The sequence below is a fragment of the Panicum virgatum genome, chromosome 1N, assembly GCF_016808335.1.
Source record: "Panicum virgatum strain AP13 chromosome 1N, P.virgatum_v5, whole genome shotgun sequence".
NCBI lineage: Eukaryota > Viridiplantae > Streptophyta > Magnoliopsida > Poales > Poaceae > Panicum > Panicum virgatum.
In genome coordinates, this window is record NC_053145.1 from 32,594,167 (window position 1) to 32,601,923 (window position 7,757).

Sequence of the window (7,757 nt, forward strand, 5' to 3'; positions counted from 1 at the left end):
CAACATCTATACAAGTATTAACTCCAAGAACGTCAATCAATATAGACACGAGGCCTAGTTGACTGAAGAGGATATTTTAACCCAAACACCATGCTTGATTTAAAAAGCCTATGAATGTATGTTGCAATCATACATTCAAACTGGACCATACAAGAACAGATAAAGAAAGCGTGAAACATGATTGAGCATTATTCAAAAAGAGATAGGCATGGGTACGAACCTAGTGATCCCCGGGCGACCTCCCGGCAGGGCTTTGTTTAATGTCAAAAGCAGGACATTGAGAGCACTTACCATGGTACTTTGTTGACGAAGACAATGTTGTCACCATGGCAACTCCTCTCATTTTTTTTCATTTTTTTTGAGCAAGATGCGAGGACATACACCAATTCCAAGACAAGATATGAATTGAGAAAAAAAACTTACTTTGGGGTACTCACATACCTCCCCCACACTTGGAGTTTGCAAAACTTCAAGTGTATGGAGTTCAAGTCTCCTTATGTAGTTGTTCCTTCATCAAGGCATATCGAGGTGTTGTAGTCGGTGTAGCTCACATGTTTATAGGCGTTGTCTATCCATCGTTCTCTTTTATCTTATCCTAGAATGATTAGCGACCAAAAATACCCGAAGGAAAACTATATCCTAGAACATGCTCTTAATTTTTATTGAAAGGGAAATACAGAAGTAAATAAAAGATAGTAGTCCGGGCCATCTCCCGGCAGTGCTTTGTTTCTGGTCATAAGCTCAACCATGATAACTCTTATAGCCATTATTGGTGATGGGTCATTGTTTCACCACCAATTGTTGAAACTAGCTACAAGGTTAGTGCCACGGTGCACGCACGAAATCTGTAATGTTCACGATAAACATATACATCTACAACAAACCTTCTGAAAATTTTGCAAAAAAGGACCTTGAGTTGGTCGTAGTCCTCGTGTGTCCACGGTGCACTAAGGATGCCTGACTCTGGAGTTGCATTGAATGAGCATGGTTTACGTGGTATGTCAAAAGTAAAATTCCCATGCTCATTTGAGGAATCCTTTTCATTGGACTCCAGAGTCAGCGCCTCGCAAAATTCCTTGGCCCATTGATTCTCCATCTCAAGAGGTTCATCGTAAAAGATTGATGTTGATTCTCGATCAAGGTTAAGAACAACATATTCTAGGCCATCGGGAAGAGGCTCAAACTCGGTCAAGGATGATGATGATCGTTCATCTTCATGAGAGTGAAGGTTATCTTTCGAGTCGTATTCTTCAAAGGATTCTAGAACTCCCAAGAGAACGGGCTCGGATGATATGAATGGAGATGTATGCATCGTCTCCTTGAGCGGGTTTTGCTCAGGAAGAGGCTTGGACAGAAGATTTTCTAGATGAGGAGTAGCAGTGGCCGAGCCGGTTTCCCTAAGCTTTTCATCTAGGCTCCCATGAGATGCCATAAGTTTTTCTAGTGGGAGGCCTAGGAGAAGATCAAAATCGAGGATATCATAGATATAAAAATCTAAATGCACCTCGAGTTTGTCTATGGTGATAGGCACGTCCCTTGCAATCCCCCGACATTCAAAGTACAGTCCGAATGGGCTTTTAAAGTACTTGTCGGTTGGGGTTAGATGCTTGTTACCTACAAGAGTGTCCAAAAGGCACTCGGGTAAGATGCAAACCTCAGCAGCAGGGTCATGAAGAGCTTCTACGATTTTTGCCTTCATACAACAAGTGATGGTTGCAGAGGTTGGGCTAATCCGAATCGCTTCGGAAGCACGCTTTGCCTCCTTTGACCAATCAATTGTGGGTGTATGGCGGAAAATTTTATCGAGGGTCTCATAAAGGCACATCAATTTCATAGGCTCCTCGTGCCTAAGATTCGAGGTGTTTTTGATGTTCCCTAAAGGGTCACCCTTGAATCGGGAAGAGAACTCCGAAGGTTGAATTTCTTCTTCCTTCGGTGTTCGTGGTTCGGGAGAGGGCTCAACAAACGAATATTGGGATGTGGAAGATGAAGGCTCAGATTCGGGTGTTGAGAGACTCTCATGGCTCGACACGGATTCCTCCCAGCGGGTTCACTATGGTTGGTAGAGAAGAAAGAGTCGTCTAAGAAACTATCTAGGATGTCTCTTCCTTCTTCCGGAGTTGTGTGTAAGAACAACCACCGCTGGCGTCGTCAAGCTCTAGGGAAGTTTCCATGTCTAAACCCGAGTAGAAAACTTCCAATGATACTTCATTGGGTATAGACATGTCTGGGATAGATGTCAAAAGGCGTGAGAATCTAGCCCATGCTGCACCTATGGACTCCTTCTCTAATTGCTCAAAATCGAGGATGTCGATCGGTAGGGAGTCTATGCGTTCGGTGAGGGAGAACAAGTAACAAAAGTCATCTCGAAGCTCCTCCCAATCACCGCTCATATTTTCTATCGTGCGGGTGTACCATTGCTCCGCCCTCTCTATAAGAGAGAAAGGAAACAATTTCCACCGCAAGGCTTCCTGTGTCATACCTAGGACTACTAGACTCGAACACAGTTCCTTGAATTCTTGCAAATGCTCATAGGGATCTTCATGAATTTCTCCCGAGAAGGGTCGTTTCCGAACCATGGCTATAAAGACAGGGTCGAGTTCATGGTTAGATGAGGAAGATGGTGATGGCTCAAAGAACTCGCCCATTGGGGTAGAGAGCTAGGGAAATGATAGATGCTCCAAGGGTAGTGGGGGTAAAGGTAGAAGGAAAGAAAAGGAAAAAGATACGAGGACGACTGAGTCCGAAGATAATGTAGCTGTCGTTCCCCAGCTACGGCGCTAGAAAGCTTGTTGGTATTTTGTAACGTCACGAATAAAATCCGCAAGCGCACGGATACCGCTGTAGCTTTCACCCAAGAGTATTCCAGGGTATCGTATCCACTAGGGAACGTGAGTACACTACCTATGGGTTCAGGCTGTCCAAGGACATACACACTAGTGTAGGAGGATAGGAAAGAGAGGACTTTCTAAGATCTAGAATCTATGTTTAGAAGAAGAGATCACGTCGCCGTTATACTTCGAGCTAAAGGTATCGACCGGCTTATACAAGCCGATAGTTCTAATATGATGCTCTATCCAATATCCGAACATGGAGGATTACTAAAAGGCTCGAACAGGGCTGTCACCACTTGCCGGCTACCTCTACAAACCGTGGGACTATCAGACAACTGAGTGGTATAGTCCAGCCTAGACACCACGTCTAAGCCTTTCCCTACTAACTCTAGAGGCGTACAGGGTTATCCTTTTCTATCCGGAGCCCAACTCTAGAGTCAAATGCTACTTGCTAGCATACACATCAACTAATATAAGGCGGAGATGATAACTTGCGATCTAAACTCTAATTCTAAATAAGCCAAGAAAGTCTCGAACACTTACAACCGAGTAAGCATCCGTCGAGGTACAAGCGGAGAAGAGCGCCGACAAGCCCGGCACATACCCTGACTATCTCCCTCACTCTCATAGAGGTACAATTTGGAGAAGAGCGTCATTGCCGGTGCCCCTCCTAAGTACCTCTACTCCTAAACTCACTAAGACAACTCTCACTCAAGTGAGAACTCAAGAGAAGAGATGGTGTGGTGTGTGGTGTTAATTCTCACCCCCTCCCCTTGTATTTATAGGAGGGAGCCACCCCGGGAATGCAGCCAATCCTCCTCAAACCGCCTTCTAGAGCCAATACGGAAGTGACACGTGGAGGCTGGAGGCGACAGGGCCCAGTGCCAGGTCGGTTGACCTCATGGTCGGCCGACCTCTGGCCACCACCTTTCGACCCCAATTTGGACACGTGACTGATGAGTGGGCCCTTAGGTCGGTTCTTGGTGACTTGGCCGAAACTATGTCGGTTGCATGCCCTGGTGGGTCCATGGATCTTCTTGCTCACGTCTGATTGGTCGAGGTGGAATTGCTTTGGATCGATGACGTGTCACGCGTGTGGGCTGAGTTTCCCTCTCATGTGCAGCTGCCAAGTGGGACCCTTTGGCCTTTGGGCTTGCTTGTGCTTGGCCCAGGAATTTATGCCTTGGATAATATGCTCGTTACCTGCAGTTTTGGCCCAAATTCACCTGAACACATTCTCAGACCAGCATCTGTGGAATTCATCAAATAATCATCCTATGCTAACATTTATTCCTTCTGATGCTCGACTTTTGCACGATAGTTAACAGTCGAAATGGGTCGTTAGTGACCGTCAACACCCTTCCAACAGAGCACTCCACTAGACCCGTCCTCAAGTAAACAAGACCAAGAAGTCCAAGATCTTTGCCATGAAATCCTCATGGTTCGCATCTCCGAGGTCCAGGAACCTAAGGATGACTCTACAGAGCATCTCAACCTCGACAACTACAATTCTGATGATTTCGACGAGTATCTCCCCGACAACATGGAGACTACCCAGCCCACGATCACAGAAGCCCAATTTACTACCAAACAAGATCCGCCCGCACCACCTCCAGTGGTGAAAGTCCCTGTACAATTGGAAGAGCAACACCCAGCAAAAGATCTTTACGAGCGTCGTCGTCTACTTAACCAGAAGAGGGCATTCAGGCGTCAACGTCTCGCCAACACCCAGCAGGAGTAGCAAGGCGACAACTACGACTTCTCCAACTGCGACCTCCGCAATGTGATCGACGTTGGTCGTGACGCACGCAATGTCATCATCTCAAGGAGAAAGGAGCGCGAGGAAACAGAGGCTTACAACCCTTCTTCCAACTACAGCATCCCAGCAAAGGCTTCAACAGCCTTAAAGAAGCACAAGCCGGCAAGTACCTGTCCCCAGGGTAAACCGCGCAACCCACATCATAGAGAAACATCTCAGGGCGGAAACAGGATCAACAAGACGCTCCTTCGCAAGTGCTTCATGCACCTTAAGAGCTCTCATATGATATTCGAGTGCAACTCACTCCTCAAGGCCCTTGGAGCACCACTCCTAAAGGAGACCTTACCAATAATCTAGTCGACTGTTGTATCGACTAAGTTCATCCCCCGCACAATTTTATTCAGTTATGTAAACCATTGCTCGCATCTACGAGCAAGGGGTAGGTCTTAAGAGTCAGAGTCTGTCATTTTACAATCCCTATAATCTCGACAAATTTCCAATAAAAGTTGATTCCTCCATAAATCGACTACCTGGATCTCGCTCACTTAGCCAATACCCCAATATAAACACCACTCTGAAAGCCATGCTCAGCATTGGAGTGGCAATCGAGTAGCTTTTATGGTTTACTTCGAGTGTTCTTACAACATTTTTGTCTTGGGTAACCCGACAGGGTTCATCCTAACAGACCTGTCCTAAGAATTACTCGTCCTTGGGTAGGACACCTTACTCGCCTCGCTCGAGTAAGTTTGGGATATTTCTAAAATATTTACGTCTTGGTTAACTCGATGGAGTTCATCCTAATATTTTTATTTCAGAAATCAATCCAGTCCTGGTATAGGACATACTACTTGCTGGATCGAGTAGTTTGGGATACTTTCATAAAAAGTTGTATACTACTTGGGTGACCAATCGAGGTCTATCCTAACTGGTCAACTATGAAAACTCCCCAAGGAGCAGAAATAAGTTCTTGATACTCAAAAAGGGCGATATGAACCTCCCGCTTGCTTGGACCACTGAGGAAGTTACGCTATTTGCTATCTCGAGCACTTGAAGGGTGTTACTCGCTTGCTCCAGACATCAAAAGAGTTCTGTTTCTCCTTCAGTATTCTGAGTAGTTGTCGAGCGCTTCTTATCCACCTATCTATCAAAAGAACATCCAAAGCTCCTAACTCTCCAAAAACTCGACAAAGAGTTTTCCCACCGATTGGACAATATAGTCCATAAGAGCGCTGCTCTAACAAAACATTTCTTTCCACAAAGAAATTCGAACTAAGCTACGGCTTACGATACCCTTCTAGTGCTTTTTCCACTTGGTTAATCCTGCGGGATTCAATCCTAACCGGTCAGCACTAGAGTTCTGATTCAAAACCATACAACTCGATCCTATTGGAGAATACTTTGCCTTCTAAGGCACCTACGGATACAACTCTTCGTATCCACTATCATAATTGAGTACGCACGATGCTGCCGATTAAATTACTTCTCCCGAATATCCAACTGACTGATTAATTTCTTATAACATACTCTATTTTTCTTTGCCAAATAAGCCAGCAAATGTTGACGTTTTCCCAAAAGTCTTCGTAGACCTCTTTCCGATGAAAAATCTTTTTTGTGTAATTCCAAATGTGAAGCAAGTCTCCGTATCTTATTGGTGAAACTGAATACTTGAAATTCACAGAACCATGTTTTCTTGTTTTTCTTCTTTAACCATAAATCAAAGAAATTTTCTACCTCCTTTCTTTTTCATGTATTTTTCTGATCAGGAAAAATAAAAAATTATGTCAGTTATTTTGAAGTTATTCTAATCTCGTACAAACACAGAAATTTGCAATTATTCATCTACTGCTGGAATCTGGAATTTGGATTTATTGTATCGATGCAAATTGGATTTGGATAGAAGGGTACATTCTTTTATTTTAGATAGAAGAAACATTTCTTCTATCTAAAATAAAAGAATTTTGCTGATTTATTGCTATATCCAATTTATAGAATTGATATAGCATTTAATTGCTACCATTTAGCAAAATGAAACACAACATACATTTACTCGACACATCAAGGGATAGCATAATCCTACCACAAAGAAAGTACTTGACATTGCACAAATATTCAACATTTGTTCAAAAGTACTCATGGCCCTCACGCCAAAACAAATTACAACAAAGTTCAAGGGGACTCGGGCTTGTTCAGGGACTCTACGATCTGGTCAGTCACCACGGAGGTTTCTTGCAAATACTGATTAAACTGCGCCTCAGTACAGTCAGACTTTGCGCCCTTCCCAAGTGCATCAAGAGGAGTCTGTGGCCAGTAGGACTTCACCAACCCGAGTACGTGTCCCACGTACTGTCGGGTGGTTGTGGAGACGTACATTTCGAAACTTTCGGGTACTTTTTGAAGCTTCCCCGCCAAAGTGAGCGGCTCGCCTTCATTCCCTTCCGGGACCTCCACAATCTCTGCCACTTCTTGAGCAGCATCCCTCACTTGCCTCAGCTCCACAAGCTCCTGCTGCTTCGAGTCCCGGGATTCTGACAAGGTCTTGAGCTGTTGAAGAGATGTCGCCATCTCCAGGTCTGAGTCCTCCTTGATCTTCTTAAGCTTCACTATTTCATCTGCGTTTCGGTACATAAGAATCTTTAGGTCCAGTACCATGCTTTCCTCAATCTTTAACGATTTCGAGCAAGCTGTGTACTTGATTCAAAGAAAACCTTATAAACACCAGGCATCACAACTAGTCAATTGCATTATATACGCTAAGGACTAACCTTTTTTGGCCTTAGAGAGCTTCTTCAGCTTCTCCTGAAGGGTAGTCTTCTCGGACAAGAGCGTCTTCACCCGCTCTCTCAGAGCATCTAGCTCTGAATTGTCCTAGGCCTGACCACCTTCCTGCCCTAGCACCTCCTGCCAAAAAGTACAAACAAATCAGTATGTATTACTTGATTTATACCCAAGTACTCGACATATTCGACTACTTACCCCCAGTAGCTTGAATGCAAGCTTCAATTTCTTTTGCGGCAATACACTTCCCGATGAGATCTGGGAAGTACTCGCCTGCACCTCAGGAATCGCCCTTTTTGGTGCATCTTCAATCCTCCCCACAGTATCCCCTGGATTTTGGGAATGTACCGGAAAAAAGCGCTACTTAATCAAACTAAGAGCAAAGAAAA